General features: G+C 36.8%; 1 protein-coding gene across 1 annotated transcript in view; it reads left to right on the top strand.

The window, feature by feature from the left end:
• Window positions 1-18437, top strand: part of LOC113503669 (bone morphogenetic protein receptor type-1B) — a 59393-nt gene that overhangs the window by 933 nt on the left and 40023 nt on the right. The window lies entirely within an intron of this gene.

Here is an 18437-nt window from a genome sequence, read left to right as displayed (position 1 = left end):
CAATCCGAGAACAACACCATAATCAGGTCAGCCTTGTTTATAACAACCACGATTATTCTACCTGATGGCTTTAAAAGCTTATATCATCGTATTTCAACTCCTATATTATGTATTCCCTTATTCAAGATTCACCAAACTGTATTGTACTAGGTGTTTGTGTTTTTGTAGTCTAGGTTTAGGTTTTCTTAGGAGTAGGTCTAGGTTTTCTTTAATTTGACGCTGGCAGTAAAACTCCAGATTACTTCGCCTGCGCAGTCTTCTGTGTCTAAAAAAGAAGACGATCTGAATTAACATGAAGAATTTGAACAAACGTATCCATGAAAAACACCTTTTGTACGTAATTATTTTTTTAATGGACCTGCGCCTTTTACTTTGAGTTTCTCATGTACGAATCCATCTCTCGGTTGTTCATTGATGTGTGTTTATGTATATCCATTCTAATAGGCGAATATTTTGTAGTCCCGGCTGGAAACCTTGAGAGAAAAACTATTTTTTGAAACCCACTAAGGATTTTCTTGCCCCTCGTATCTACGGCTAGCTTGTAATAATAGTAGAATATAAACGATTGCCTTGCCTACTGTATTGCCGAGCGTAGCAATGTTCTACCACTCGATAAAAACCGACAAGCCAATCTAACTATCTCTCAATCTCAAATCCTAATCGAATTTTATATTAATATATAATATAGTAGGTATTCTAATACCTACTCAGGTAAAATAACTAAGTATTATTATACATGTAGATACGAAATAAGTTTTAGTGATTTAATTAATTGCTTACCAATTTACGTGGAGGCGCCGACGTCCATAAAACGGCTTAGCCTTTGCCCTGATTGGGGCACCTCTCACAACGATTATTCCATTAACTTAATGTCACAGATTATGGTAATTTTTGATCAGTCTTGACTCTGGAACGACTTGTATTTAGAAACGGTATCTGAATTAAGTATAACATGTTTGTTGTCATTTTCTTTTCATTATAAATGGATTATAATTGGCTCTTAGGTCATGAGGAGGTAGTAAACAGGGTTGATTGCTTTTTCTTAGGTGTAACTGTAATTAACAGCCGATAGAGAAACCTTTACTACCTACTGGTAACTGCTAAGCACGGACCGTTAGGGGTTAGGGTAAATTACCACTATGTTTAATGCGCAGATCTTTACATACGTGCCTTACGTTTTTGAAAATCCTGTTCATAAAAATATTCTTCTTACCCATTTACGAAATAAAAAAGTTTATCTGAAGAAAAACCTCTTATAATTAATTAAAGATCTTGGATCACACCTCAAATATGATTCTTAAATCTAAAATATAAATGAGATAGGTACGTAAACCGTTTAAGTTAATACCCGTATATAAATCGTTGTAACCAATTTGGTATCCCATTCTGTGAGGTACACCTTTATGGGCTCATCCCGTCGATGCGCGTACGCATTCGTTATGCGCCATGTTTCATCCGAGGTGTCAGAAATAAGCCTTTATAAAATGCTCAAAGGCGCTTACGTTATACAAAATTTCAACCGCGAAGAACTTGGTTCTGAGAAGCGTCCGACATTGAGATGGGTCATTTTGTAATAACAATGGCCCGGGCTTCACGTAGGGCTGCCTCCACTACGAAACCATGAAAACTTATATTTATAAATTATAATTGGCAAGTGATTTTATGAATCATAAAAATCGTTTGGCATACCTATGTCTTAGTCTTAGATATGTGGTTTTCATTAAACATTCGAACAAATTGTCACGTTTTGTGGACCACTGAACGAATGGAAAGTTATTTTGCTCTGTGACTCACGGAAATTTATTATAATGGTGTCAGAGTTCAATTTAAGCTGTTAGATTTTAATTCTATAAATAATTACATTCGTTGAGTTTTCTGTACTATTTGTGTTCGTATTCTAATTAATTTTGGTATGTGATGCGGATGCCGTTTAAATAAATATGTATGTTGTTTTATCGGTGTCTGAGATAAGGCTAGTTAAATCAAGAAAAATATTAACATGCGTACGGCGGATGCTTATCTTTTGTGTGGAAGTTCTTTACTGAACGGAAATACCTAACGGTTTAAGTTAATGTAAATGTTCGATTAAAGTACTATTATTTAAATGTTATTACAGTTTAGCAACCCTAGGTCGAGATGTTTTTTACGTTTTCCGTTTGTCGAGATTCGGAGCCCGACACCTTGTGACAATGGCGCTAGTGCGCGCCCGTCAAACTGACGAGTGTATTGTTGCTATAAGCTCATTGAACTTGAAATGCATTTTCTTTGACAACATAAGAAAGAGTTTAGAAGAAATAATATTTATGATGAATTATAAGAGACGATATCTAAAAAAAAAATTATGGCTCTTAACTTGTACCACTGATTCTGTATGAAACTTAAATACTTCTATTATGTACCTTAAGTAAACAAGGTAATAAATATATCTAATACTGTACATAAGTATAGGGAAATGCTACATCCAGCTGTGTGCATGCTGTGCTAATTGGAAACTGGTGTCACTTAGGACGAAGAGCTTTATAAATATTAAGAACCGCTCAGTCATATTTACATATCAATGCTAAAGAAAATGTATGTTTTTGTCTTTTATTGCACCTACACATTACACTATGAGACTTATTAAAAATATAAGTGTTTTCAAATAACGTGTTGCAATCTAAAATGATAATTGAAATATAGTCACGATTTTTCAGACGATCTTATCTTTATTATATTGAAATAGAATTGTATGTGCATTTATTTAATAAAATATTGCAAACTAATTATTTGCCTCAGGGTTGCAAGCGTCCAATTACTTCGAGCTAATAACGACCTATGTTGATTAACAACAGATTGCATATTGTAACCCACATAAATGTAAAATTGCTACGTAAAGATATATCATTTCTAAGAAATCTCTACTAGGGCATATAACTTATACAGTTTTTTCTAACCTGACTTGACATTTCTATTCATGTCACAGGCTATAATGTGTATTTTTTTTCGACCTTCGCGCATGACAATATCTCATCCCACCTACTCGCGACCTCATGCGACTATTGTTGCATTTGAAAAGTTATGATAATTGTAATATCATTCTGGTATTCAGTCTTACCCGTACTGCTCTATTGGTAGGCGTACTCAAATGAAACTTGTTATGTAATTGAACAACATTAGAATGAAGCGTGTAATGTTTTGTTGATGTAATTCACAAGAATATTACAGGTACTTGTGTTCGATGCAATATTTGGGAAGAACATAATATAAGACATTTGATATTAAAAACGCAACAGTTTTGTTATTTGAATGTTCCGAGATCTTTATCTTAGGTGTGGGATCATTCTAAATATTCACACAACATAAAATTTATTGCAAACCATTAACATGGACGTTTGACCGGCAGATTGATGGTAAAGACAAAAAATACAATAAAGTTAAATAAAAATTAAGAGGTGAACATCTAAACATGGTATGAACAAAAACTCAAATTGAGTAGATTATTGTCGGCTTGGATGCAACGCCATACCATTTGTAGCTTACAGAAATATAATATCGTTCATTTTAATGTCCTGATGCCGCGTGACGAATTGGAAACTCGACTTGATGCGCTCACGTATTAAAGTGATTCCCTTCCAGATGGTCTTGTCAAGATCAAAGACACGACGTCCACGTTCGACGATGAACATCAAGGAAAACCTACCTTCAGACACATCATGGAGGAAATTGTGATTTCAGTGGTTAATACAAGAAAATCGTTATGACCTGAGCATCCGGCCGATATGTGGTACCGTTTGAAGATAGCGGTAATACTTTATCAGCGTTAATTTTAAATAGCGATTATGTTGTGGTCTTATCATTGCAAATCAAGATGCACACAAAGATTCAGATAAAATAGCAATCGATGTGGACGATATGGTGGTCTAATTGATAGAGTTTCTCGAAATAAGTGTTATTATATTGAAATGCGCTTATGATCAGTCATCATTTTCTGTAGCCACTTAGATAAATGGTCTGATTGGAGTATCGGTATGATTCCTTCACTGCTATTGTCGACGCTAAGAGCCTCTGTGATTTTATTCTATCTCTGGTTTATATCGGCCTCTCGGATGTTCTTTTATAGTTTTTTAAAGGTTCCCTCTTATCGTAGCATCTTTCACTTAGTATTATTACTTAAATCTTAACATAATGGTCTATTTCGGTCGGGTTTTGATCACGAGATAAACTTAAGTCGTAAGGTTGACCATTTTCACGTGTCATTGCTCGGTCGTTGAGTGTATAATACAGACGGTGGACAAAAATGTACCGAGTTTCCATATTAATCTCATTGCACGTCACGATTCTCACGAGTTTAGTACACATTATTTCTGTACAAATCCACGCATACGTTTGTTTACAAGTCGCTGACCCGAACGGAAAATACTAAGAACGTATTGTTGTAAGTATAAAACAGTTTACAATCTAGGGCGTTACCCCTCTAAAATGAGCTATTTGTTTAACAACAAGCGCTGTTTGGATTATAACAATGTAACATTCCAATGAATTTCCTTACTGGTGCAACACTTTCTACGTTCGAAATTGTCGACGCCGTATACCACGGTTTAGTCTACTACAACTATTTCGAGGCTATGTTTGACAGAACGAGTCCTGCTTTGTTCTTTGAAGTATAACGAGATAATAAACAGAACTGTTAATCATAAAGCCTAGACGTGGTCTAATAAAAACATGTGTTTAATGACATTCATATTTTAACTGAAACAGATGACCTGTTTAAAGGTAAATTAAATGTAATTTAGATATTTATTTATTGTTATTTAATGGTTTGGAAACACACGGTAACGCATAGAATTTGCGATTAGTAGAATTGTGTTCAACCATTCGTGGTTATCAAGCGCAGTTCTTCAAGATTATTTGACATGTAACTTAAATTCTAATGGTAGAAAGGTTAGTATCAAAGAATTTAAATCAGTTACGTATAATGTAGGCGGCCTGCTCCCTTTAGGAATTGAATGTCAACGGGCGAGATGCGGTGATAATACTGTCGAACGTAACGTGAGCAGTCTTCTCCGCCGCATTATGAACCCAGTTTAAAGATTATCCGACTAGTGTCCAGCTATTGAGTTACACGCGCTACAACTTCACGCGCTCACTTATTATACGCAATTTGATTAGATAATGATATAAGTTTTGCACTAACTAGTCGAGAAAATAATTTATAGTTTATGTAATCGAGTCTGACTTGTATCTTTCCACTAATGCGTGTAATGTTTCTTTAACAGTGCTATTACGCATTGAGTCTGTGCAGAGCGTGTGCAGCACGGTTTCAGCGCATCCTTTATGTTACCTAGCCATCGTCTCGAGCCGCCGTACGCCTACGACCGCCTTACATAACTGAAAACAAACCGTAAATCTTGTCTCGTTGAAGGATGCTTGGATCACATGTGCGATGGTACGATAATCCGGTTATTTATTCATCCTGTCCATGCCCTTAATTAAACGTGGGCTTAACTTCCAATAATACTGACACGAAAAGGTATTTATTTCGGGTACTACCCCATGGATTCCTTTAGAATCGTTAAGCTCTACATAATGACCTCTTTCCGTCTTGAAATCGGATTTCAAAAGTTCTGAGAACGTTAACTTTAGTGTATGTGCGCGTTTTTTTTTGTCACAGACACATCAATCTACGTGGCTGATAGTTGTTATTGCCATCACAATCTTCATAAATCGTTCAAATGGTTTTTCATCGCGACACGATCGATCATTGGTTTGTATTTACATTTCTTTTGCGCTTGGAAAATGGAGTAGTTGATGGCGTTTCTCTATCCTGCATGATGTGTGATTAGTGATGCAGTGCGCCGGAGGGGTACCTCTCGCGCGTCACTTTACCTGTACTGCGCCGTGCGTGTTGTACGTGGAGTTTTTGCGGTCGAGCGGCCAGCCCTGCTGCCTGCAATTTATTCGTACGTGCGAAGAGGAATTGCTTCCCCTAATTGCAGTTTGCGCTTACTCCGACGACCATTTTACTTACCTCACATTACCTCTCACGTCGAATTTACTTCTCGGAAGTGGTCAATTTGTCAGTCGAGGCTGGAAATCTTTAATGTGACTTGATTACCCATCATTTTCTCCAGGTAATCTATAACCAAATTTTTCTGAAGATACTCAGATCCTTAAACATTTCCTTATTTTTTGTTAACGTTATTAACACCTTGGGAAACTGAAGTTTGTTACCAGTTTTTATTGTCGCAGGCTGTTTTAAATTGTCGTATCTCTGCGTATAAGGCTCTCGTGCCGCCGTCAAAGGCACGTGGGAGTTACGGCCGTGCTTATAAGGTATTAAAATAGACGCCGGCGAAGCGTACGGATTGACTCTGAATGGCGAATATTGGGGATGTGCGCGGCTCGTGGTTAACTCGATGGTACACGTCGTTTTTTGTTGGGTCGGGCGTTGCGAACGAAATTACGCCTCGTTCGGCGCCGCACGGCCGCTTCCACTCGTCTTTTTAACATGGTCCGCGTCGAATTTTATTATTTTTATTTAACACCTGCGCCCGGTAATCTGTATTCAACGATCTCCCGAACGCTTAACTCTTTTTAGGCTTGTTTTTGTGTCGGGGTAGGCCGATTTATAGCGTTCATGTTTTGTTCACCCAAAAGTGTCGTTTAATTTTCGTTGTCGCGCCGTTCATAATCGATTATACACGCCACATGATGACACGATGGGTAAATCTCGTAGGTCGATTTAATGATTGAGGATTAGGTATATTAACAATATGTTATGTATGCAGGTGCTTGTAGAAATATTTCACCCTGCGGCTCTACTGTTACTTATTTCTTCATAATGTACAAATAATCGTTTGATCACATACCTATCGCTTGAGGCAACCTAAAGCTACCGATCTGTTATTTCTATGGATAAACTACAAAACCTTGTTTACATAAAAATATACAAATACTATACACAACTAAACACACACTATTAAATACTATCTAGTATCTTCGCTCATTACATGTGATTCCTACCCATTCATAAATACACAATCTCTGAGTGTATCTTTAGAAATGGTGTTCGTAGCATTTTTTGTTCCCATGTTCAATTACATCGATTTGTAGCAATAATTGTATGGGTCTAAACGCTAATTGCTACCGGCACGCGGTCGGCGGCGCGGTGCGCGGTGGGCGAAGCTGCGCCTGCGTCACTCACCCCTGTTATTATCTAAATGCACTGCCGTGTACCTGCCAAGTTCCCAGCGATGGGCACGCATTCATATTCGTTTTACTTGAGACTATTCCACACAGATTTTCTGCAGTTAGTATCTTCTTATAGTATTTATACAATGCTCACTGCAGCGAGAAAGACTCCCAATTAAAATTAATGTGTCTGTGTAATTAAAATGCTTTACGATGGCGTGATTTGAAACTATTACAATAACAAAACCATCGGAACGCCTCCTAAATCCCGTCTTACACCATTCTATTGCGTGAGGTGATATCATACAGCCAAATGAAAAACGGCCATTTATCAAAGTTCTAAGAAACTCACGATAATTATTGCCTACACGTTCCGGACTAATTGAAAGTAACACTTTGGTTCCTAATCGTGACCCCTGCATTATCTACCAATAGTTTAATACTCCAGTTTATTAATCATGTTATCGAATAACTTGTTAATTACGGATTAATTCCATTACTCGTGTCGTAAACAAGAGGGTGGTATCGTAAAATTATTTCGTATCCAGTTACGTAAGCCATGTGTCAATTTATTTGTAAAATGGCTGTTATTTATTTCAGTGGGTTATGTTTTTGATTTATTACGAGTAGCTCTACTAAATATTGTAAATCTTAAAATGATTTTCGTAGTTCATACCAATCTGCCACTTTAACTGTTTGCAAAAGCCTCATCTCTAAATATAATATCATAAAGAATTTTTCCGTCAATGTTTGTGAGCTATTTACGCAACAGTGATATCATTAGAATGATATATTTCGTAATATGATCGCCGTCTGTCTGCACCCGTACCTGTGGTATCCATCAACCAATCGGTATTCCTATCCGACCTCGGATAATAAAATAAAATCTCCACGAGAAAAAACGCGGCTCCCCGGCGCCTGCCTCGACCTTCGAATACGGACACAAAATATGTACCAATCACCTTATAACAACACCAATAAGGTACATTTTTGTAGAGTTTTGTGGTAAATAAAAGTTTGTCATCTTATAAATCATATTCGCCTCAGTATGCCATACGAATGCGTGTTTTTACACAAATATACAATAACAAATGGAATAATTATATGTTTTTTTTTTCTAATGAATAATGGCTGACGTTTGAGGCGGGCTCGTCCTAATTGTGATTGCCATTAGGTGTTGCATTAAAATGACGAAGGTTTGCCTTAGGTACCAAAATATGATGATTACTAACTATTTTTTAAAACACCCAAAGTTTTATTTATATTAGGTAGTAATAAAATGATGATATTTAGCTGATTTTATACTTGCTTGGAATTTAATGATATCGGAAGGCCATTACGAACAGTTTATTGATACAGGTCCACCATAATCCTTGTATATTGGGATGCTGAGTACAAATATGTTAAAGATGCAGCCGTGAATATTATATTTATAATGTTTATGATTTTCGAACTAAGTTTCTTTTCAATAAAACTGAAATAAACGAGCTCTATACTATTTAAGGTGAAGTTGAGAAACGGAGTTATTTCTTATCCAGTTACATATTTATTCTTAATTGTTTTTTAATCATTTATAACGCCAACTTATTACATCATAAATGTTTTGTAATACCAGCTTCATGTTTAATCAAATTTAATTAAATTTATTCATTCTGTCATAAATATTATTAATTCTCTTAATGTGTTTTTGTCTAGTCTTCTGGCGGTTCTATAAAAGTTATAGCATTTTTTGCCGTTGATAACATAACCGGCGGTTTTAAGCTATCCATTATGCAAAAAGAATAAAATTCTGTAATTAAAGAGGCGCCATAGAATTGGTCACGCCTATCGCCGGAAATACCTTTGCCATTGTGATTGCATATTAACTCAGAAAAAAAATATAGATGAAACTTTATGCTAATGAAACACACATTTCTATAGAATTGGAAATTCAAATGTTTGGACAATAATTTTCATTGGCTGCTACTATACAAGCTTTTAATATTATCAACACCGGAAATAAGCTCTGTCGTTCTATTTCAAACGTGTTCAACAGTTATTTAACGATCGTTTAAATGATCATTATCTTTGAACTTTTCTTCAAAGAAGCCTTTAGAAATTTTAATACTGGATGTTTTTGTAGCTATTCAAATTCTTGTTGAGATCGCATATATTTGATACGGTTTACTTTAACTGCTCCAACGCGAACTCATTTTGATTATTATTTGGTATTTGAATATAAGGTTGGTTCTTATGTCTCTTTCAATTTCTTCAGGTATCTCTTTCAATGCGCAGTGATTGGGAATCCGTGAGGATTACTCTGCTTTATTTTTGTTTCATATCACTTTAGATATGCATTCACCTCTGAATAAAACCATCCATTTGGAGTAGTATTGTCCACAGTGATATAACAGTTTGATTGACGTTCAGGTTCCTTCGTTAGAGCCCTCTTCAAAAGCGCATTGTGAGCTGTACCCGACACACTCGTAAATAATACGGACTCATCTCCATTTACGACGTGTGATATTTCTTGTGGTGGCACCAAAATGATTTTGTTTGACCCTTAACAGCGCAGGGCCTAGCACGCAATCGTATTGTTCGACGGGGCCGTATTGAAACGCTTTCCTTTTCTTTTTTAAGACGTTCGAAGCCTGCTGCAGTTCGTGCCTATAAATCTGTGTTTTTCCAATTATAGTTTCCTGTTTCGTATGAATTGTGTTTACTTCAATGGATTGTATTGTTCTGTGTAGCGTTTAGGCTGGCTCAAATGGACTGACATGATCGTACATATACAATCTACAACAGTTGTTATTCCTATAGTGTAAACAAAATTCTGAACTAAAATAAATAATTTTAGACCACAACATTTTGCGTATGTTCCAGTTACGAAGTTATAAAATATTCTCGTGTCAAATGAATCAGTAGAAGTTTTATTCAGTCATGTTTTTCCTAAATATAAATACAATTTGTACTAACGCTTTCATCCGCTTCGAATCCGAGAAGTTTACTCAGCACGTGTTTTATTAAGGAACCCAGGAATGATAGGATGTCAGTTTGATTGACGGCAGGCGCCGTTCCCCGGTCTACTTCTAATGATTATAGTGATACAGCCCGCATGGTGCGGGAGTGCCTTTCATACAAACTAACAGATACTCTTGCTCAATCTACTTAAACCCTGTACACAGTAACCTTTAAAACATGATTTAATACAGAGCATTAAACTGAAGGGAGCTTAAATTGAATGTTTGACAAATCCATGCGTGTCTCTTCGATCTTGTTGTAACTAAATCTAAATTAGCAACCAGAAATACGCCATCTATCACAGCGTAACGACCGCTCATCTTGTTTTAAATACTTTAGTACATAAATAGGCATCCTACATCACGGTACGGTAGTTTGAGGCTAGCCGTAGTTCGTGACCAGGTTCCTAACGCCAAGCGTAGGCGACAACTTAAAAACAAACCCATGGCACGTTATAAATTTAAAGAAATATATGGAAATGTCAATTGGCTACGGTTAAATAATGATTTCCGTCGGTTCCCTGAGAGGGCCACAAAGGGGTCTCATTAACAAAATCCGACACCGGACCTAATCCTTTCGTTAGACATGTAAAGTGGCGGACGAGAGTACCGAGCCCTTCCAGCCGGCAACTCATTAAACTTATTTGTTGTGTTAATACTTCATCAGACGCACGCATTTGGTTTCTTTAAAAATGCGAAAACTAAATAACCTCTATAGTGATTGTTGTGTATTTATTTGTCGTTAGCTAGGATCGTCGGCGCCCCAATTAACCTAGATTGGGCTCTCGTTGTCCTTACCTCAGTAGGTAGGTTCCTAATTGCCGTACTTAACATACATTCACTTTTATCTGTGATTTCTTAACGAGGATTTCTTCTTCTTTTTTCTGCATACATACATAATGTGATCAGACAATTATTTAAAACCGACGAAATACTATTCCTCGAAATTAAAATGCTAGTTCTGTTAAGAATATTAAGCAAACTGTTTACTTTGTAGTCATTGTAAAATGTTACTACGTAATAAATGGCGTGTTCGTCATCAAAATGTTGAGATACCAGTGGAATGCGTTTAAGCTAACTGCGCAAGTGCGAAAGGGTCAATTAACAAATTACTCAGCGTGGTAGCTGGTGTACTGTGTGAATATCATATAGGTTTTATTTCACCTGATTTTACCATAGACCATAGTCCATATCATTATAGACTTAAACCGGTGCTAATTCTGCTCAGGTAACTAATTACATACAACAAATACTTAACAAATCATAATTTATACGTACCAGATTCAATCACTTACAATAATCAAAGAGTTTCATGTGACCAGCCATAGTATATTTGATCAAATGACGCACATTTGCAAATTGTGCATATAGTCGGAGCGGGAGTCAATTGAGACGAATGCTGGTCTAATCGAAGCACGGTACCCCTCACAATTGTTATTGCGATGCCGATATGATGAGCTCATACTCTTACTAGCTACTGACGTTGCTTCGACGTAGCGTAATCTATGTTGTAATGTTTGATCGGAACTGCAATTATTGTGCAGATGGTTTTCCCGTATATTCATGAATATGACTTTAGTGTAATTCGTATTTTTTGGCTTCCTATATTCTTCGTTATATTTTGTGTGTACGACCAGAAAAGTAAAGTGATTTATTTGGCGAATTTCTTAACGATATCATGTTAATTTAAAAAAAAGATATATTTCCATCATCTAAAATTTTTACACAATTTCTTGTGCCTTCAAAACAGTTTAAAGTTTTTTTTTTAATATTTACAATTATATCTCACCGTGAAAGTTGTAAAGTCAATTTCGTTGAACGAGTTACAATGGTGCTTGAACAGATAAGATAAAGCCTCGTCGCTAATTGTCTGTTCCGTAATCTTACCGCTCCATAATTTGTGTTAAAGTGGTTCATAGTTGTAAATATTACTTAAACACACCAAACTTTCCCCAAGAATATGTACACTTTAAAAATATATGAAGGTTTTTTTATCCCATTAATCAGTAATACGGGCCAGCTTTAATCTGTCAACCCGACTATTAAACGGAATTATGACCATATAAGTAACTCTCGTTGATTTACGGTCATCTAGCTGAATAAGCAACATTTCCCCTATAAATAGTTTTAATAACTCCGATCAACGACTAAAGTGCGACGGCGCGGCGACATCAAAGTGAGTTTTATCTCACGTTGACAGCTAACAAAATCCTTTTAATTAGCGGGTGTCTGCGCCAGCGCACCTTACACGTCGTCCCTCTCCCACGCCGAACATCGCACCAATCCGATCTTTTTTATTGACTCATATTCGTGAACCGAAAGAGATAAATTAAATCGATTATTGACTTATTTAGCGATTTTTATTAACAAGTTTTTATGTTAATCGATATTTAATTGGCAATTGTGTTAAAGAGTCTCATTTGGACACTTGGTTGGGTCAGTTAGAACAACTTCTGGTAGAGATCATAGTAAACTGTGTGCCCCATCGACCTGCGCACTAAAATAACATGTTATGTTTATGGAAGAGGCTTAAACACGTTTAGGTGAGGTAAATATGTATGGAGCCACGCTTCTTGACTTTACAAGGAGACCAGTATAATACGGTTATATCAAATGAGATGATTCTTGTGTGGTCTTTCTTGATATCAAACTCGTCAAAATTACAAAATTTTGTTATAAAGACAGTAATCGCAATATTTATACCTACGTGCTGTTCTATTATTGCTATCTTCTTAGATAAAAAATTTGCCTTATAATTCCTAAGTACAGTGATTATGGAAATTCCCATAGGTTGTCTAGTTGTGTTGATTCGTATGAAAAAAATAATTAATAGAGTTGAGAACTTTCAGCAAATGATATGAATACATAAACTTAGCTGCTTCCACGAAATAAAACTTAAATGGTATTATTACTCTTATAGATATTGAAAGACATCCCTTGTAGCGGAATTTTCAAACTAAATATTATTCCAGATATACTATCGTATTTGTACGTACAAGTTAAAGCTTCGATCAGCAACATTGTACGGATTAGACAAGTCTTACACTTGGCTTTATGTGTGCAAGAAATACTTGTTTACGTATAATTTAAGAGTTTTTAATAAGCATATTTCAGGATTGTTGCTGTAAAGTCATCCGAGTCTTGTCCGCTTTTTAATTAATTATACATTTTCATGACTTGTATTTTTCCACCAACTCAAAGCATGTTCTAACATTTATTTGCTAGGAAATAGCAAACAGGATGGCTGTAACACAATTAAGAAATTAATGTATGTAAACAATAAAGTTTCAGATCTAATCTCAAGATTATTAAAACAGTAAATTTAAAAAATGACAGGCGACACACGTCGATATTGTTTTGATAGTATAATTATTGATGAACATAAATTGTATTACAAAAGGACATTCTTATCGACAGCAGCCGTCGTTAAAGTCCACATAAACTTTATGCTGCGGCCAATATGAAAATGTTTATTTATATATTTGTGGATTTACTGCTGAGGAAGACTGCTAGCATCCGCCGGACCAAAATACTCGGTCGCCTGCTAAATTCCGCGACGTCTAGTGGGTGAACGAACCCGCAATGAGATTCAACTCCTAATGATAACATTGGACCATGATACCTCCAAGTTTACGGGTGAAGCCTTGAGAGATAAACATCTTCATTGATGTATGAGGTTTCACGAAGGACTTTTCGTTGTATATCCTTTTTTTGTCTGATCCAAATCAACGACGACAAGTGTTGAAGTTTTTGGCAAGAATTAAAATATTTAAACACTAAAGTAAAAATATCGTCAGAGCTATCTTTAGCTCGTTCTTGAACCATAGACTGTTTGTACCATTTCGAGATAAGTTAACACTTTGAGTCACTGCTATTCAGATGAATTCGTACGAAATCCACTTGACTTGTGATTACATTAATCAAGTTCATTGTGAAATCGTTCGTGTTTACTCTGATAAATTTCGGAAGTGTGTAATTGAGTCATCAGAATGTTGTAGATAAATAATACTACAAAGATTACGCGTGACTGGCCGGTATTTGTGACCTCTTACGCATGTCGTGGATTGTTTGATTCGGGTCATTTGTATTAGAGTTCTTCATGTATCTAAAAATATAATGTTGTCATAATAAATGTCATCTTACCTGTACACCTATAATGCAGTGCTCTGAATTCTATCTGTACAAAAACACGCAATAACAAGGAGATGAAAACGCTTCGATTAAACGTCGACGTCCCCAAATTCCATTCCTGTACCATTTATAACATCCATTCGAATGCTCAAATCCGAAAGTCGAGTGCTTCGAGAGAATTTATTCGTGAAATTACGATTCTTATTCCGAGTTTATCGGTTTCGTTGTAGCCGAGTTTGAGATGCTCATTGTATATGGTGTGAAGTCCTGTGGTGTCCAATTATTCTGCCGGCGGTGGTCGTCGGGCAGGCGCCTCGCCCCCTATCGCGGCTCGCCATCGATATTACTAACCGGTTCGGTTTTTCGTTTATAGGTCGGACCATCTTGATATTCAACTTCGTATAATTCTTCGTACCGAATTCCTAACTCGGGATGATACGATTGTTCATTTTAACGTTTGTTACTGATTTACAAGGTCGTGGTGTGGGTTTTCTCTAGTTTTGAACCCTGTGCATTAAAATATTTTTTCCTTTGGAGCAAATTGTGAGTCAATTTGTGTTATTCACATTGTTAGTATAAATATTGTAGTTTGTATTTCTAGCATACCTATCATTTCTTACCTGCAAGGATTTTCACTGCGACCACGTCAAGTTCCTAGCATTTATTATTTTCATTAAACAAGGGATTTCCACGTATGGTCACATAATCAGTGCTTATTCACGCATGTTTAATCATCTACAATTGTTTAATCACCTACAAATGAGCAATGCAAACGTCACCAGAATGCATAAACTTATCGTAAATAAACCTTTTATAAACACTTTGTTGTCGATTTTAATTAAATGCCATAATTGGTGGTGTGCCGCGCATACTATGCACAAATTACACCGCTTACTGTTCTCACTAAGGATATAATTTGTCTGTACTCGACGTAATTACGGTGCTAAGCGACTCAAAATATTCTCTGTATAAAGTACCCACAACTGGTTTTACCTCAGCTCTCATGTCACATAAATATTATCATCTAGTTTTACTGTTTCCTTCGGTGCGATGCAAAAAACCTTATCATTTACATCGTACACGACTCAAAAGGATTCCGTGACTCCAAGTTGGGGTTATTTATTTTAAAAGTGGTCATTAAGTACAGAAGCAGCAATTTGGTTCTCACATGACCCCGTTCTGCGGACCGTGAGATAATCGCAAACGGTAGTGTCCAAGCACGTACTAGGTCCTTATTAGGCAAGTGAGATTTTTTCTGTCGCCGGCTGGCTCGGAGCCGCGTCGTGTCGAGCCATGGGATTGAGCGCGCATGCATGATTCCTACCGCTGCGCCCCGTCGCTACTCCGCACCATTTACAGATTATTGAGTAATGTTGCGCTTCTTCTTGCATTCATGTGTTTCAACTAAATACCTACTTCTTACAACTTCGAAGAACTCGACTACATACCGGTCTAAAATTAAATTGATCAGCACTATTTATGATTATAATGTTTGACTTTTGACTAACTAGCACACATTTCCGGCATCATATTTTATTACAGATGTATTTTTTTCAACTAGTCATTAAATTCTCGAGACTCGTAAAAACGTTGTTTATAAAATTATTTCTGTCATCAGTTTCTGAGTTTATAAGTCTGTAGGTCATTTTCAATGATATTTTAAATAAATTTCTTCGGGATCGTACGACCCTCATAACCCATAAAAGTCAGGCGTGAGTGCCATAGTGAAATATGATAATTTTCCAGCATCACTTGTACGGTCGAACAACAAAACGATCGTGCGCCGGCGCCAGCGGTCCTGCCCTCGCTGTTGTGTATAAACGACCAGTTTTTATTCCATTCCAATATGGACCATTTATGTGAGCAGATTTTTAACTTCGCGCTTCAATGACAGCTCGCTGTTATTATTTCTCTTGTTTAGTACAACCACAAAACTTTGGCGTCTCAACTTTATGAACAGTACTTTCCGAATGGATAATCATTTTGTAATAAAACTAGAAATGCTTGGTTGCAATCGTATAACAAAGGGGTTGCGTAATTTACAAAACGGGCTAGCTGTCAACAAAGCCATAACGGGCCGGTTTAACAAATCTATAGCCAGCTTATTAAGCTACCATTTTGGGTAAACAATAAAGTTGAATCGGCAACCCGGAAGAGTGGTTTCCTCCGTAACCAGGTCCGGCTCTCGATGGAGACCCGCGCCCTTATGAATTATCCAAACGTCTGGGCGTCTCAGCGGCGCCCGCGCATGCGCTAGTATCGTACGCAACAGTAAACATCGGCCAAGATAATAAACGAATGAGTCTGTTTGTTTCCTTTGTGTAAATCTTGTCTGTCATAAAGTTGCAACTGTTGCAACATACTTATACCCAGCTGGTATGTATGCAACGCGCGTAGTAAAAATTCTTGACGCATCAAAGGACTATAAGTCAGTGACAATTAAGGCTCAACTTTATAGCTTCACATTAAAGTTTTTTATTCCCTTTGATTCTGCACGTCAGCAAGAAACTATCGCAACTGCCAACTATTAAATATTATAAACGAGCTTGGTCTATTCTGATAAGGACTAGCTTATAACCAGGTTTAGAAATTCGCCGTAAAACGATAGTCGTTACTGCTCGGCGCACCTTTTGTTATTTATTATAATAAGTTGTATTTAACTATAATCTTAAACGGCGCGATAACATCTGTATTAATCTATGCATTGTTCATAACATAACGTGTACATTGTCAGCACAACGTAATACGGACAGGTTCCCTTATAAGGTAGCAGGGTCCTGACGTCGACGCTAAGGAGATAATCTTTGTAAAGGCGTAAAAGTTTATTGCTTCGTCGACAAGTTTGTTTAATTTAATCAAAGTACGCGTTATGTAATGGCCGATCGCTGTCTTGGCTCCCAACAATCCCAGATCGAGGATGTTTGTTTCTTTTCATGCTAAAAGATAGCCGACATCCATATGGACCACTTTACGTTAATGCATTCTCTCCATAGAGCTTTTAGCAATGTATTAACAATGTTATGATACAGGTACTAAACATCTACATCTGAAAGCTTGTTAAATAAATACAAAGTTGTTGGGGCAATTTATCCTGAATCACCCCCGCGTGAAATTAGAAACTATTAGCTGGTGCACATTAAGCGGTTGGTATCATATTTCACTTGAAGCGATCACCGATAGAAATGTTGTGTTGTCGTGCGGTCCCATTGCGAACAGGGCCGGGTGTCCGACCGCATTCGTTTATCTTTAGAATTATAACAGATGCGAGGTGCGCACGCGACGCTTCCCCTTCCCCCAGCGCCGCAGCGCCACTACCAACAGTAGGACCTAATAGCTGCGCACTTTGATTCTTCGCCGCGGGACTTTCATCTTATGACATTTTTATGGCCGTTTATTAATTACATCTCTGATTAATACTGCAGCTTCTACATATTTACAAGTCACCATTCGTTTGCCTTTCGAAAAATCTCAAAGCTAACAAGCTTGATTATTTGTTTCTTGTTGATGTTACAGGGTCACTAATTTCTTAACTCCGGATGCGTGCACTCAACGACCGGAAAGAGAGATTTATTATTTGTGTCCACAATAAAATGGTTTTAACGACCTTTCAGGCCAAAATTAAAATAACAAACTCCCTTATTCGCTTCCGCGAGAAAATATAGCAAACGAAATGTTTTTAAATGCATTACATGAACATGCCGCTTTGTTAACATAATAAATAATATTTAAAAGACGTTCATTTCGCCATATATTTTTATGTCTGACTCGTAGACCGACTTTTAAATAGATGTGACCTATTTTTCTTGTAAATTGTCCTATATCAAAGATGATCTCAATTCTGGACTTGGTTGTTGGGTTTATGTGACTAGGTTTAAAATAACGTATCATGTCATAAGTATTACACTCTCTGAAAGTCTAGGAAACCTGCAAGCTACTACTACTCCTCATGTAATGTGTACAATCTTATATAGGCTTGCGTTGCATCATGTACGAAGTGCCTTACATGACACTTGCACGACTTGCGCTTTTATGTTGTAAAGTTTTATGCGGTGACATCCAGTTTATTGGAATAGCTTGTAGCCACATTTACGATAGCACTAAAGGTTAATTGACTATTAAAACACTCGAGAGACGATA

The sequence above is a fragment of the Trichoplusia ni genome, chromosome 20 (genome assembly GCF_003590095.1).
Source record: "Trichoplusia ni isolate ovarian cell line Hi5 chromosome 20, tn1, whole genome shotgun sequence".
NCBI lineage: Eukaryota > Metazoa > Arthropoda > Insecta > Lepidoptera > Noctuidae > Trichoplusia > Trichoplusia ni.
This window is presented reverse-complemented; position numbering and strand designations above follow the sequence as displayed.